Below are 17,534 nucleotides of genomic sequence, written 5' to 3' on the forward strand. Positions count from 1 at the left end.
TGGATAGATGGATGGATAAATGGATGGATGGATGGATGGATGGATGGATAAATGGATGGATGGATGGATAAATGGATGGATGGATGGATAAATGGATGGATGGATAAATGGATGGATAGATGGATGGATGGATAAATGGATGGATGGATGGATAAATGGATGGATAAATGGATGGATGGATAAATGGATGGATAGATGGATGGATGGATAAATGGATGGATAGATGGATGGATGGATAAATGGATGGATGCCACAGCGTTTTTTTGTTTGGTTTTTTTTTATGGGATTCTCTGTTTCCAGCTGGGTTCCTGTCAGAACTTTTACTTCACTCAGAAATCCCAGTCGGATCTGTTTCGGATCTGTTTTCGGCGACAGCGAACGCATCTCCACCGCTGGGATCCTCTTCCCCCATCATCCCAGCAGCTTGCTGAGCCTGCAGGAGAAACGAAGCACCAGCCAGCTTTCCAACTGCTTCTCCAGAACCTCTTCATGAGACCCGAGCTGTTTCCAGCAGGATTCAGGGCTGGGGAGGGACGGGAGTCGGACCGAGCCCCCAGTTCACACTCTGCTCATGTTTGTTCTTTTATATCTGCAGCTTTGCATGATCAGGCGAATAAAGCTAATCCTTATTTATGTCATACTGTCCTCTACTGGCAGCTTTTCACTTCCTCTTCTGCAGAAAACAGGCCTGTCACTTTAAACCCACTTTCTCCTGATTGGCTGGTTTCTGCCATGCATGTGCTCTACCTGTAACCCAGACATACATGTTCAGACTCCTGTCAAAGTAAATAAACATGAAGAAAATGTCAGTTTTCCAAACTTTGGCAGGTTTAATATGAACATGAGACATTACAACGTGACAGGAAACAGTTTCCACGCTGCAAAGCTGCAATTCCAGCTGATTTAACAGGAACTGTCATGGAGCGGTGGAGGTCTGGACCCAAACGCAGAACTGGAGGCAGGAAGCAGGCAGACTGATGGGACTCAGACCGAGCTCATGGAAGGACAACATGGAGGCAACAAACGATGAACCAGCGGGTGGCAACTGCAGCTAAGTAGTATAAATACACAGAAAACACAACGAGACGCAGGTGGAAAGGATGAGCTAAATGAGCTCAGAGGAACTAGCGAACAGGAAGCAAAGCTAGACAGGAAACACAAGAAAACTACAAAATAAAACAGGAAACCAGAACTAAAGAGTCCACATCATAGCTTGCAGGAGGGAGGTTCTTCTTCTTCCTCCTCGTCCTCTTCTTCTGGTTCTTTTTCCTCATCTACACGCCAACCTCAGATGATAACCTCAGACGCCATCCTCAGACGCCAACCTCAGATGCTAACCTTAGACGCCATCCTCAGACGCCAACCTCAGATGCTAACCTTAGACGCCATCCTCAGACGCCAACCTCAGATGCTAACCTTAGACGCCATCCTCCGACGCCAACATCAGACGTCATCCTTATATGTTATCTTTACCACTCTGAACCAGTAGCTATATAGATGGATGGATGAAGGGATAGATAGATGGATGGATTGGATGGATGACAGTCTCCTGACAGTCTGGACCCTTCTTCCTTTGTGTGCCTGAACTGGTCTCTAGTCTGAACTGGTCTCTAGCCGGAACTAGTCTCCGGCCTAAACTGGTTTCTGGCCTGAACTGGTCTCCAGCCTGAACTGGTCTACAGTCTGAACTGGTCTCTAGCCTGAACTACTCTCCGGCCGGAACAGGTCTCTGGTCTGAACTGGTCTCTGGTCTGAACTGGTCTCTGGTCTGAACTGGTCTCCGGCCTGAACTACTCTCTGGTCCTTACTGGTCTCTGGTCTGAACTGGTCTCTGGTCTGAACTGGTCTCCGGCCTGAACTACTCTCTGGTCTGAACTGGTCTCTGTGGGAACATGGTCTTCTTTTTAAGCCCAGCGGTTCTGACCAGTCGAATCCTCGGGCCGCTAGTTGGACCTCCTGGTCGACGCAACACGAGGAATAAACACAGGTGTGATCAGTCAGAGGCTTCTTCATGTCCCATGGAAGAGAAGGTCTTCTGGGTTTAAGCTCGGCTGTGGGTCCACATGAACCCAAACAAACCAGTAAGGACCAGAAACTGGGAGGAGATCCGTTTCATACTGGAACCATCAGGACAAACCTGGATGTTTACTGAGAGGTTGGGTTTCTGTAAAAGCTGAGGAGTGACAGGAAGGACGGACGGAGGGATGGAGGAGCTTCATCGCTTCCCTCCTCTTCCTGCATCATCTTCCATTCTCACTTCGTCTGAGTCGTCCATCATTATTCTGCTCCATATGTGGGTCAGCGAGTCCCTCTGTACCCGCTTCGTTTGCATAATACCGTCTCAGAACCCTCTTTTTATTTTTCCTTGTCCTCCCCCCACGCCGATGGGGGTTATTTTTAGAGTTCAGAAACGTCTCCTCGGTGTTGCAATACTAATTTTTCAGCTCGCTGGACTGAAATGTTTCTGCTGCTCTGAGCTAATAAGAAAAGATTTATTATTCCGGTTCAGATCAGCAAGCAGCGAAGAAATGATCAGATTTACAGGAAAAACAGACGTTTGTCCTCTGTTAACATGCAGGCAGATGGTTTATTCCATTCCAGACCAGGCCATTCTAGACCAGACCATTCCAGACCAGGCCATTCTAGACCAGATCATTCTAGACCAGATCATTCAACGCCAGACCATTCCAGACCGGACCATTCCAGATCAGGCCATTCTAGACCAAACCATTCTAGACCAGGCCAATCTAGACCAGACCATTCTAGACCAGACCAATCCAGACCATTCTAGACCACACCATTCCAGACCAGACCATTCTAGACCAGACCATTCCAGACCAGACCATTCTAGTCCTGGCGATTCTACACCAGACCATTCCAGACCAGGCCATTCTAGACCACGCCATTCCAGACCATTCTAGACCAGACTGTTCCAGACCATTCTACAGCAGACCATTCTAGACCAGACCATTCCAGACCAAGCCAATCTAGACCCGGCCATTCCAGACCAGACCATTCATAACCAGGCCATTCCAGACCAGGCCATTCTAGACCAGGCCATCCAAGACCAGACCATTCTAAACCAGGCCATTCCAGACCAGACCATTCTTAACCAGGCCATTCCAGACCGTACTATTTTAGACCAGGCCATTCTACACCAGGCCATTCCAGACCAGGCCATTTTAGACCAGACCATTCTAAACCAGGCCATTCCAGGCCAGACCATTCTAGACCAGGCCATGCTAGACCAGGTCATTCTACACCGGACCATTCCAGACCAGGCCATTCTACACCAGACCATTCCAGACCAGGCCATTCTACACCAGACCATTCCAGACCAGGCCATTCTAGACCAGGCCATTCTAGACCAGGCCATTCTAGACCAGACCATTCTAGACCAGGCCATTCTAGACCGGGCCATTCCAGACCAGACCATTCTTAACCAGGCCATTCCAGATCAGACCATTCTTAACCAGGCCATTCCAGACCGGACTATTTTAGACCAGGCCATTCTACACCAGGCCATTCCAGACCAGGCCATTTTAGACCAGACCATTCTAAACCAGGCCATTCCAGGCCAGACCATTCTAGACCAGGCCATGCTAGACCAGGTCATTCTACACCGGACCATTCCAGACCAGGCCATTCTACACTAGACCATTCCAGACCGGACCATTCCAGACCAGACCATTCCAGACCATTCTAGACCACACCATTCCAGACCAGACCATTCTACACCAGACCATTCCAGACCAGACCATTCAGGACCAGGCCAATCTAGCCCAGGCCATTCCAGACAAGACCATTCTTAACCAGGCCATTCCAGACCAGACCATTCTTAACCAGGCCATTCCAGACCGGACCATTTTAGACCAGGCCATTCTACACCAGACCATTCCAGACCAGGCCATTTTAGACCAGGCTATTCTAGACCAGGCCATTCCAGATCAGACCATTCTAAACCAGGCCATTCCAGACCTGACCATTCTAGACCAGGCCATTCTAGACCAGGCCATTCCAGACCAGACCACTCTAGACCACGCCATTCTAGACCAGGCCATTCCAGACCAGGCCATTCTAGACCAGGCCATTCTAGACCAGGCCATTCCAGACCAGACCATTCTAGACCGGGAAAATCTAGACCAGGCCATTCTAGACCAGACCATTCTAGACCACACCATTCTAGACCAGGCCATTCCAGACCGGGCCAATCTAGACCAGACCATTCTAGACCAGGCCATTCCAGACCAGGCCATTCCAGACCAGACCTTTTCAGACCAGGCCATTCTATACCAGGCCATTCTAGACCACACCATTCTAGACCACGCCGTTCCAGACCAGGCCATTCTACACCGGACCATTCCAGACCAGGCCATTCTAGACCAGACCATTCTGGACCAGGCCATTCCAGACCAGACCATTCTAGACCGGGCAAATCTAGACCAGGCCATTCCAGACCAGACCATTCCAGACCGTGCCAATCTAGACCAGATCATTCCAGACCAGACCATTCTAGACCACGCCATTCCAGACCAGGCCATTCTACACCGGACCATTCCAGACCAGGCCATTCTAGACCAGACCATTCTAGACCAGATCATTCCAGACCAGACCATTCTAGACCAGGCCATGCTATACCAGGTCATTCTACTCCGGACCATTCCAGACCAGGCCATTCTACACCAGACCATTCTAGACCGGACCATTCCAGACCAGACCATTCCAGACCAGGACATTCTAGACCAGACCATTCCAGACCAGGCCATTCTATACCAGGCCATTCCAAATCAGACCATTCTAGACCAGGCCATTCTAGACCAGGTTATTCCAGACCAGGCCATTCTAGACCAGGCCATGCCAGACCATGCCATTCTAGACCAGACCATTCTAGACCAGAATATTTTAGACCAGATCATTCCAGACCATTCTAGACCAGACCATTCCAGACCATTCTAGACCACAACATTCCAGACCAGACCATTCTAGACCAGACCATTCCAGACCATTCTACACCAGACCATTCTAGACCAGACCATTCAGGACCAGGCCAATCTAGCCCAGGCCATTCCAGACAAGACCATTCTTAACCAGGCCATTCCAGACCAGACCATTCTTAGCCAGGCCATTCCAGACCGGACCATTTTAGACCAGGCCATTCTACACCAGACCATTCCAGACCAGGCCATTTTAGACCAGACCATTCTAAACCAGGCCATTCCAGGCCAGACCATTCTAGACCAGGCCATGCTAGACCAGGTCATTCTACACCGGACCATTCCAGACCAGGCCATTCTACACCAGACCATTCCAGACCAGGCCATTCTAGACCAGACCATTCCAGACCATTCTACACCAGACCATTCTAGACCAGACCATTCAGGACCAGGCCAATCTAGCCCAGGCCATTCCAGACAAGACCATTCTTAACCAGGCCATTCCAGACCAGACCATTCTTAGCCAGGCCATTCCAGACCGGACCATTTTAGACCAGGCCATTCTACACCAGACCATTCCAGACCAGGCCATTTTAGACCAGACCATTCTAAACCAGGCCATTCCAGGCCAGACCATTCTAGACCAGGCCATGCTAGACCAGGTCATTCTACACCGGACCATTCCAGACCAGGCCATTCTACACCAGACCATTCCAGACCAGGCCATTCTACACCAGACCATTCCAGACCAGGCCATTCTAGACCAGGCCATTCCAGACCAGGCCATTCTAGACCAGACCATTCTAGACCAGGCCATTCTAGACCGGGCCATTCCAGACTAGACCATTCTTAACCAGGCCATTCCAGACCAGACCATTCTTAACCAGGCCATTCCAGACCGGACTATTTTAGACCAGGCCATTCTACACCAGGCCATTCCAGACCAGGCCATTTTAGACCAGACCATTCTAAACCAGGCCATTCCAGGCCAGACCATTCTAGACCAGGCCATGCTAGACCAGGTCATTCTACACCGGACCATTCCAGACCAGGCCATTCTACACTAGACCATTCCAGACCGGACCATTCTAGACCGGACCATTCCAGACCATTCTAGACCACACCATTCCAGACCAGACCATTCTAGACCAGACCATTCTACACCAGACCATTCTAGACCAGACCATTCAGGACCAGGCCAATCTAGCCCAGGCCATTCCAGACAAGACCATTCTTAACCAGGCCATTCCAGACCAGACCATTCTTAACCAGGCCATTCCAGACCGGACCATTTTAGACCAGGCCATTCTACACCAGACCATTCCAGACCAGGCCATTTTAGACCAGGCTATTCTAGACCAGGCCATTCCAGATCAGACCATTCTAGACCAGGCCATGCTAGACCAGGTCATTCTACACCGGACCATTCCAGACCAGGCCATTCTACACCAGACCATTCCAGACCAGGCCATTCTACACCAGACCATTCCAGACCAGGCCATTCTAGACCAGGCCATTCTAGACCAGGCCATTCTAGACCAGACCATTCTAGACCAGGCCATTCTAGACCGGGCCATTCCAGACCAGACCATTCTTAACCAGGCCATTCCAGATCAGACCATTCTTAACCAGGCCATTCCAGACCGGACTATTTTAGACCAGGCCATTCTACACCAGGCAATTCCAGACCAGGCCATTTTAGACCAGACCATTCTAAACCAGGCCATTCCAGGCCAGACCATTCTAGACCAGGCCATGCTAGACCAGGTCATTCTACACCGGACCATTCCAGACCAGGCCATTCTACACTAGACCATTCCAGACCGGACCATTCCAGACCAGACCATTCCAGACCATTCTAGACCACACCATTCCAGACCAGACCATTCTACACCAGACCATTCCAGACCAGACCATTCAGGACCAGGCCAATCTAGCCCAGGCCATTCCAGACAAGACCATTCTTAACCAGGCCATTCCAGACCAGACCATTCTTAACCAGGCCATTCCAGACCGGACCATTTTAGACCAGGCCATTCTACACCAGACTATTCCAGACCAGGCCATTTTAGACCAGGCTATTCTAGACCAGGCCATTCCAGATCAGACCATTCTAAACCAGGCCATTCCAGACCTGACCATTCTAGACCAGGCCATTCTAGACCAGGCCATTCCAGACCAGGCCATTCCAGACCAGACCACTCTAGACCACGCCATTCTAGACCAGGCCATTCCAGACCAGGCCATTCTAGACCAGGCCATTCTAGACCAGGCCATTCCAGACCAGACCATTCTAGACCGGGAAAATCTAGACCAGGCCATTCTAGACCAGACCATTCTAGACCAGGCCATTCCAGACCAGACCATTCCAGACCGGGCCAATCTAGACCAGACCATTCTAGACCAGGCCATTCCAGACCAGGCCATTCCAGACCAGACCTTTTCAGACCAGGCCATTCTATACCAGGCCATTCTAGACCACACCATTCTAGACCACGCCGTTCCAGACCAGGCCATTCTACACCGGACCATTCCAGACCAGGCCATTCTAGACCAGACCATTCTAGACCAGGCCATTCCAGACCAGACCATTCTAGACCGGGCAAATCTAGACCAGGCCATTCCAGACCAGACCATTCCAGACCGTGCCAATCTAGACCAGATCATTCCAGACCAGACCATTCTAGACCACGCCATTCCAGACCAGGCCATTCTACACCGGACCATTCCAGACCAGGCCATTCTAGACCAGACCATTCTAGACCAGATCATTCCAGACCAGACCATTCTAGACCAGGCCATGCTATACCAGGTCATTCTACTCCGGACCATTCCAGACCAGGCCATTCTACACCAGACCATTCTAGACCGGACCATTCCAGACCAGACCATTCCAGACCAGGACATTCTAGACCAGACCATTCCAGACAGGACCATTCTAGACCAGACCATTCCAGACCAGGCCATTCTATACCAGGCCATTCCAAATCAGACCATTCTAGACCAGGCCATTCTAGACCAGGTTATTCCAGACCAGGCCATTCTAGACCAGGCCATGCCAGACCATGCCATTCTAGACCAGACCATTCTAGACCAGAATATTTTAGACCAGATCATTCCAGACCATTCTAGACCAGACCATTCCAGACCATTCTAGACCACAACATTCCAGACCAGACCATTCTAGACCAGACCATTCCAGACCATTCTACACCAGACCATTCTAGACCAGACCATTCAGGACCAGGCCAATCTAGCCCAGGCCATTCCAGACAAGACCATTCTTAACCAGGCCATTCCAGACCAGACCATTCTTAGCCAGGCCATTCCAGACCGGACCATTTTAGACCAGGCCATTCTACACCAGACCATTCCAGACCAGGCCATTTTAGACCAGACCATTCTAAACCAGGCCATTCCAGGCCAGACCATTCTAGACCAGGCCATGCTAGACCAGGTCATTCTACACCGGACCATTCCAGACCAGGCCATTCTACACCAGACCATTCCAGACCAGGCCATTCTACACCAGACCATTCCAGACCAGGCCATTCTAGACCAGACCATTCTAGACCAGGCCATTCTAGACCGGGCCATTCCAGACTAGACCATTCTTAACCAGGCCATTCCAGACCAGACCATTCTTAACCAGGCCATTCCAGACCGGACTATTTTAGACCAGGCCATTCTACACCAGGCCATTCCAGACCAGGCCATTTTAGACCAGACCATTCTAAACCAGGCCATTCCAGGCCAGACCATTCTAGACCAGGCCATGCTAGACCAGGTCATTCTACACCGGACCATTCCAGACCAGGCCATTCTACACTAGACCATTCCAGACCGGACCATTCTAGACCGGACCATTCCAGACCATTCTAGACCAGACCATTCCAGACCAGACCATTCTAGACCAGACCATTCTACACCAGACCATTCTAGACCAGACCATTCAGGACCAGGCCAATCTAGCCCAGGCCATTCCAGACAAGACCATTCTTAACCAGGCCATTCCAGACCAGACCATTCTTAACCAGGCCATTCCAGACCGGACCATTTTAGACCAGGCCATTCTACACCAGACCATTCCAGACCAGGCCATTTTAGACCAGGCTATTCTAGACCAGGCCATTCCAGATCAGACCATTCTAAACCAGGCCATTCCAGACCTGACCATTCTAGACCAGGCCATTCTAGACCAGGCCATTCCAGACCAGGCCATTCCAGACCAGACCACTCTAGACCACGCCATTCTAGACCAGGCCATTCCAGACCAGGCCATTCTAGACCAGGCCATTCCAGACCAGGCCATTCTAGACCAGACCATTCTAGACCACACCATTCTAGACCAGGCCATTCCAGACCAGACCATTCCAGACCGGGCCAATCTAGACCAGACCATTCTAGACCAGGCCATTCCAGACCAGGCCATTCCAGACCAGACCATTTCAGACCAGGCCATTCTATACCAGGCCATTCTAGACCACACCATTCTAGGCCACGCCGTTCCAGACCAGGCCATTCTACACCGGACCATTCCAGACCAGGCCATTCTAGACCAGACCATTCTAGACCAGGCCATTCCAGACCAGACCATTCTAGACCGGGCAAATCTAGACCAGGCCATTCCAGACCAGACCATTCCAGACCGTGCCAATCTAGACCAGATCATTCCAGACCAGACCATTCTAGACCACGCCATTCCAGACCAGGCCATTCTACACCGGACCATTCCAGACCAGGCCATTCTAGACCAGACCATTCTAGACCAGATTATTCCAGACCAGACCATTCTAGACCAGGCCATGCTAGACCAGGTCATTCTACTCCGGACCATTCCAGACCAGGCCATTCTACACCAGACCATTCTAGACCGGACCATTCTAGACCAGACCATTCCAGACCGGACCATTCCAGACCAGACCATTCCAGACCGGACCATTCCAGACCAGGCCATTCCAGACCAGACCATTCCAGACCAGGACATTCTAGACCAGGCCATTCTAGACCAGGTTATTCCAGACCAGGCCATTCTAGACCAGGCCATGCCAGACCATGCCATTCTAGACCAGACCATTCTAGACCAGAATATTTTAGACCAGATCATTCCAGACCGGACCATTCTAGACCAGACCATTCCAGACCATTCTAGACCACACCATTCCAGACCAGACCATTCTAGACCAGACCATTCCAGACCATTCTACACCAGACCATTCTAGACCAGACCATTCAGGACCAGGCCAATCTAGCCCAGGCCATTCCAGACCAGACCATTCTTAACCAGGCCATTCCAGACCAGACCATACTTAACCAGGCCATTCCAGACCGGACCATTTTAGACCAGGCCATTCTACACCAGACCATTCCAGACCAGGCCATTTTAGACCAGGCTATTCTAGACCAGGCCATTCCAGATCAGACCATTCTAAACCAGGCCATTCCAGACCTGACCATTCTAGACCAGGCCATTCCAGACCAGGCCATTCTAGACCAGTCCATTCCAGGCCAGACCATTCTAGACCAGGTCATTCTACACCAGACCATTCCAGACCAGACCACTCTAGACCACGCCATTCTAGACCAGGCCATTCCAGACCAGGCCATTCTAGACCAGACCATTCTAGACCACGCCGTTCCAGACCAGGCCATTCTACACCGGACCAGACCGGGCCATTCTAGACCAGACCATTCTAGACCAGGCCATTCCAGACCAGACCATTCTAGACCGGGCAAATCTAGACCAGGCCATTCCAGACCAGACCATTCCAGACCGTGCCAATCTAGACCAGATCATTCCAGACCAGACCATTCTAGACCACGCCATTCCAGACCAGGCCATTCTACACCGGACCATTCCAGACCAGGCCATTCTAGACCAGACCATTCTAGACCAGATCATTCCAGACCAGACCATTCTAGACCAGGCCATGCTAGACCAGGTCATTCTACTCCGGACCATTCCAGACCAGGCCATTCTACACCAGACCATTCTAGACCGGACCATTCTAGACCAGACCATTCCAGACCGGACCATTCCAGACCAGACCATTCCAGACCGGACCATTCCAGACCAGGCCATTCCAGACCAGACCATTCCAGACCAGGACATTCTAGACCAGACCATTCCAGACAGGAATGGCCTGATCTAGAATGACCAGGTCATTCTAGATCAGGCCATTCCAGATCAGACCATTCTAAACCAGGCCATTCCAGACCTGACCATTCTAGACCAGGCCATTCTAGACCAGGCCATTCCAGACCAGGCCATTCTAGACCAGGCCATTCTAGATCAGGCCATTCCAGGCCAGACCATTCTAGACCAGGCCATGCTAGACCAGGTCATTCTACACCAGACCATTCCAGACCAGACCATTCTAGACCACGCCATTCTAGACCAGGCCATTCCAGACCAGGCTATTCTAGACCAGGCCATTCCAGATCAGACCATTCTAAACCAGGCCATTCCAGACCTGACCATTCTAGACCAGGCCATTCTAGACCAGGCCATTCCAGACCAGGCCATTCTAGACCAGGCCATTCTAGATCAGGCCATTCCAGGCCAGACCATTCTAGACCAGGCCATGCTAGACCAGGTCATTCTACACCAGACCATTCCAGACCAGACCATTCTAGACCAGGCCATTCCAGACCAGGCCATTCTAGACCAGGCCATTCCAGACCAGACCATTCTAGACCGGGCAAATCTAGACCAGGCCATTCTAGACCAGACCATTCTAGACCAGGCCATTCCAGGCCAGACCATTCCAGACCAGGCCAATCTAGACCAGACCATTCTAGACCAGGCCATTCCAGACCAGGCCATTCCAGACCAGACCATTTCAGACCAGGCCATTCTAGACCAGGCCATTCTACACCGGACCATTCCAGACCAGGCCATTCTAGACCAGACCATTCTAGACCAGGCCATTCCAGACCAGACCATTCTAGACCGGGCAAATCTAGACCAGGCCATTCCAGACCAGACCATTCCAGACCGGGCCAATCTAGACCAGGTCATTCCAGACCAGACCATTCTAGACCACGCCATTCCAGACCAGGCCATTCCAGACCAGGCCATTCCAGACCAGACCATTCTATACCAGGCCACCATTCCAGCGGGTTTCCATGTATCCCTGCTCCAACACACCTGACTCAGACTAATCAGTCATTGTGCAGAACTTCATCCGGAATGACTCATGGAATTTGCTCAAAGCGTAATTTATTAGCTTATCTTGATGGAAACACATTTTGTTGTGAGTTCACATTTTAATTTCAATAAATTCTCAAAATATTTAGATAAACAAACAAAAGCCAACAAAAATTATATTTTTATTTTTTTTTAAATTGTTAAAATATTTAGAAAAGCAAGGAAAATTGCGTTTTAATTTTAATAAATACTCAAAAATCAAACAAAAGCAGTAAAATTACATTTTTATTTGAAAGAAATTGACAAAATATTTAGCAAAAAAGACAGAAAAATTTGATTTTAATTTCACTAAAATGTCAAAATATTTACAAAAAACAAACAAAAGCCAGAAAAATTCTATATTTATTTAAATAAATGTTCAAAATATTTACAAAAAACAAAGCCAGAAAAAATATGTTCATTTTTAATAAATTCTTAAAATATAAAAAAAAAAATAAAAAAAAGCAGTAAAATTACATTTTAATTTAAATAAATTCTCAAAATATTTACAAAAAACACAACACAGAAAAATTACATTTATTTTTAATACATTCTTAAAATATTTACAAAAACCAACAAAAGTCATGCTGAAAACACACTGGAGGTTTGCTGCTTTCTGTTCCTGACAGTAGATGAGCTGAACGATGATCAGTCCTGCGTTCTTTGGGTTTGTTCCGCTTCCTTTGGCAGCACCAGACTAAATCGGGGTTTTTCTGAATCTGAAGATAATCAGGATAAGATGAAGTGGATTAACAGAAGGTGCGTGTGACGCCACGCTGTCTGGCTCTGCTCTGACGACAGCCCTGCTTGTGCAGCTGGAACGCCGATGATTCGAGCCAAAAGACTAAACCTCTTTCTCTGAAATTTCTCCCCACAGAGGCTGCGGCAGCTTTGCATATGAATGTGTTTGTGAGTAAATCCTGCCCTCCAGGATTTCCTTTCAAACTGTGACGCCTCAGCAGCAGCCGACAGAGTGAAAGAGAAGCTTTGAATAAAAAACACACAGCTTTGTCCTTGAAAAAGCCCTCGTCCCTCCGAGTGTGACCACATCATTCACCTGATAATAAAACACAATCACAGGCATTGATTTAATGCAGTCTGAGGTCAGAGCATCTCGTCCTCGGATCTGATCAGGATCTGATCAGCATGTCATCCTCATGCATAAAGACTTTGCTTTTTATGTGACTTCCGCCTGCAGAACGATTATTTTCTGGCAAACTGCAACAATAAGAATAAAACACCTGATGAGGATGTTTTCTTTTCCCAGATCCTGCAGGTGTTTTTACCTGCTGCTGCAGTACCCGCCCTGCCCAGCAGAGGTCAGGCTTTCACAGCAGCAGCAGCACCCTGACCTCTGCAGGATGAAGGTTTTATTCCAGTCAGGGTGAATCCAGAAGTAAAGACACAGACCTGCTGGTCCTTGCAGCTGTCCTCCACTAAACACCATTTATTTTATTCTCTATCTGGACACATGCAGCAGACCAGCAGGAGGACCTGAACATGTTTTCTGTCTCAGCAAAGATAAAATAAAATGAACGTACAGACAGACAGCAGGGATGTTGGGACGAGTTGGACCTGCTGGACTTTGGTTCGGACCGGTTCGGTCATGTCTGCTGTCTCTGCACAGCTCGAGACCTCCAATACCAAACCAGTTTTACTGACAGGTCTAGTCCGATGGAGCCGAACCGGCTGATCCGGTCCAAAGCAACCGAACCGGCTGATCCGGTCCGATGCAACCAAACCGGCTGATCCGGTCCGATGGAGCGGTTCGGTGATCCAGTCCGATGGAGCCGAACCGGCTGATCCGGTCCAATGCAACCGAACCAGCTGATCCGGTCTGATGGAGCCGAACCGAGCCGGTTCGGTGATCCGGTGGATTGGCGCCGAACCGGCTGATCCGGTCCGATGCAACCGAACCAGCTGATCCGGTCCGATGGAGCGGTTCGGTGATCCGGTCCGATGGAGCCGAACCGGCTGATCCGGTCTGATGGAGCCGAACCGTGGATTGGCGCCGGTATATATATACATATACATACATACATACATATATATACATATACATACATACATACATATATATACATACACATACATACATACATATATATACATACACATACATACATACATATATATACATACACATACATACATACATATATATACATACACACATACATATATATACATACACACATACATATATATACATACACACATACATACATATATATACATACATACATACATACATATATATACATACACATACATACATCTATACATACATATACATACATACATCTATACATATACATACATACATACATACACATACATACATACATACATACATACATACATACATACATACATACATACATACATACATACATACATACATACATACATACATACATACATACATACATACATACACATACATACATACATACATACATACATATATATATATATATACATATATATATATATATATGACGATGACAAACCTGGGCAGAAATGTTCCCTTGCCCGGACGCGGGTTACCGGGACCCCCCTCTGGAGCCAGGCCTGGAGGCGGGGTACGAGAGCGAGCGTCTGGTGGCCGGGCCTTCGCCCATGGGGCCTGGTCGGGCTCAGCCCGAAAGGGTTACATGGGCCCCACCTCCCGTGGGCTCACCATCTGCGGGAGGAGCCGTAGGGGTCGGGTGCAATGTGAGCTGGGCGGCAGCAAGGGGCGGGGACCCTGGTGGTCCGATCCCCGGCTGCAGAAGCTGGCTCTAGGGACGTGGAACGTCACCTCTCTGGTGGGGAAGGAGCCTGAGCTTGTGCGCGAGGTTGAGCGGTTCCGACTAGATATAGTTGGACTCACCTCGACGCATGGCTTGGGCTCTGGAACCAGAACCCTCGAAAGGGGCTGGACCTTCTTCCACTCTGGAGTTGCTCATGGTGGGAGGCGCCGAGCAGGTGTGGGCATTCTCATCAGCCCCCAGCTTGGTGCCTGCACGTTGGGGTTTACCCCGGTGGATGAAAGGGTAGTTTCCCTCCGCCTCCGGGTGGGGGGACGGGTCCTGACTGTTGTCTGTGCTTATGCGCCGAACAGCAGTTCAGAGTACCCACCCTTTCTGGGGTCCTTGGAGGGAGTGCTGGAGGGTGCTCCTTCTGGGGACTCCATTGTTCTGCTGGGGGACTTCAATGCTCACGTGGGCAATGACAGTGAGACCTGGAGGGGAGTGATTGGGAGGCATGGTCCCCCCCCTCTGAACCCAAATGGTGTTTTGTTATTGGACTTCTGTGCTCGTCATGGATTGTCCATAATGAACACCATGTTCCAGCATAAGAGTGTCCATATGTACACCTGGCATCAGGATTCCCTGGGCCGCAGTTCAATGATCGACTTTGTAGTCGTATCGTCGGACCTGCGGCCACATGCCTTGGACACTCGGGTGAAGAGGGGGGCGGAGCTTCAACTGATCACCACCTGGTGGTGAGTTGGCTCAGATGGTGGGGGAGGAAGCCGGTCAGAGCTGGCAGGCCCAAACGTGTTGTGAGGGTCTGCTGGGAATGTCTGGCTGAGTCCCCCGTCAGAGCGAGCTTCAACTCCCACCTTCAGCAGAGCTTCAACCATGTCCTGAGTGAGGCGGGGGACATTGAGTCCGAATGGGCTGTGTTCCGTGCCTCTATTGCTGAGGCGGCCAGCCGGAGCTGTGGCTGTAAGGTCGTTGGTGCCTGTCGTGGCGGTAATCCCAGGACTCGTTGGTGGACACCGGCAGTGAGGGATGCTGTCAAGCTGAAGAAGGAGTCCTATCGGGCCTTCTTGGCCTGTGGGACTCTGGAGGCAGCTGATGGGTACCGGCGGGCTAAGCGGCATGCGGCTTCGGCCGTTGCCGAGGCAAAAACTCGGGCATGGGAGGAGTTCGGCAAGGCCATGGAGAAAGACTTCCGGACGGCTTCGAGGAGATTCTGGTCCACCATCCGGCGGCTCAGGAGGGGGAAGCAGTGCTCCATCAATACTGTGTACAGTGGAGATGGGGATCTGCTGACCTCAACTCGGGACGTTGTGGGTCGGTGGAGGGAATACTTCGAAGACCTCCTCAATCCTACCAACACGGCTTCCCATGAGGGAGCAGAGCTGGTGGACTCAGGGGTGGACTCTCCTATCTCTGGGGCTGAAGTCGCTGAGGTGGTCAAAAAGCTCCTTGGCGGCAAGGCCCCGGGGGTGGATGAGATCCGCCTGGAGTTCCTTAAGGCTCTGGATACTGTGGGGCTGTCCTGGCTGACACGCCTCTGCAGCATCGCGTGGACATCGGGGGCAGTACCGCTGGATTGGCAGACTGGGGTGGTGGTCCCCCTTTTTAAGAAGGGGGACCGGAGGGTGTGTTCCAATTACAGGGGAATCACACTCCTCAGCCTCCCTGGTAAGGTCTATTCAGGGGTCCTGGAGAGGAGGGTCCGCCGGATAGTCGAATCCCGGATTGAGGAGGAGCAGTGTGGTTTTCGTCCTGGTCGCGGAACAGTGGACCAGCTCTATACCCTCTTTGGGGTCCTGGAGGGGGCATGGGAGTTTGCCCAACCAGTCTACATGTGCTTTGTGGACCTGGAGAAGGCATTCGACCGTGTCCCCCGGGGGCTCCTGTGGGGGGTACTCCAGGAGTATGGGGTACCGGACCCCCTTGTACGAGCTGTCCGGTCCCTGTACGACAGGTGTCAGAGCTTGGTCCGCATTGCTGGTAGTAAGTCGGATTCGTTTCCGGTGAGGGTTGGACTCCGCCAAGGCTGCCCTTTATCACCGATTCTGTTCATAACTTATATGGACAGAATTTCTAGGCGCAGCCGAGGTGTTGAGGGGATCCAACTTGGTGGCCTCAGGATTGGGTCCCTGCTTTTTGCGGATGACGTGGTCCTGTTGGCTTCGTCTGGTCGTGATCTCCAGCTCTCGCTTGAGCGATTTGCGGCCGAGTGTGAAGCGGCTGGGATGAGAATCAGCACCTCCAAATCTGAGACCATGGTCCTCAGCCGGAATAGGGGTGGATTGCCCTCTCTGGGTCAGGAGTCAGGTCCTGCCTCAAGTGGAGGAGTTTAAATATCTCGGGGTCTTGTTCACGAGTGAGGGAAGGATGGAGCGTGAGATCGACAGACGGATCGGTGCGGCGTCTGCAGTAATGCGGGCTCTGCGCCGGTCTGTCGTGGTGAAGAAGGAGCTGAGCCAGAAGGCGAAGCTCTCGATTTATCAGTCGATCTACGTTCCTACCCTCACCTATGGTCATGAGCTGTGGGTCGTGACCGAAAGAACAAGATCTCGTATACAGGCGGCTGAAATGAGTTTCCTCCGCAGGGTGGCCGGGCTCTCCCTTAGAGATAGGGTGAGGAGCTCGGTCATCCGGGAGGGGCTCAGAGTAGAGCCGCTA

This window comes from Telmatherina bonti (genome assembly GCF_933228915.1).
Source record: "Telmatherina bonti genome assembly, chromosome: 23".
Taxonomy (NCBI): domain Eukaryota; kingdom Metazoa; phylum Chordata; class Actinopteri; order Atheriniformes; family Telmatherinidae; genus Telmatherina; species Telmatherina bonti.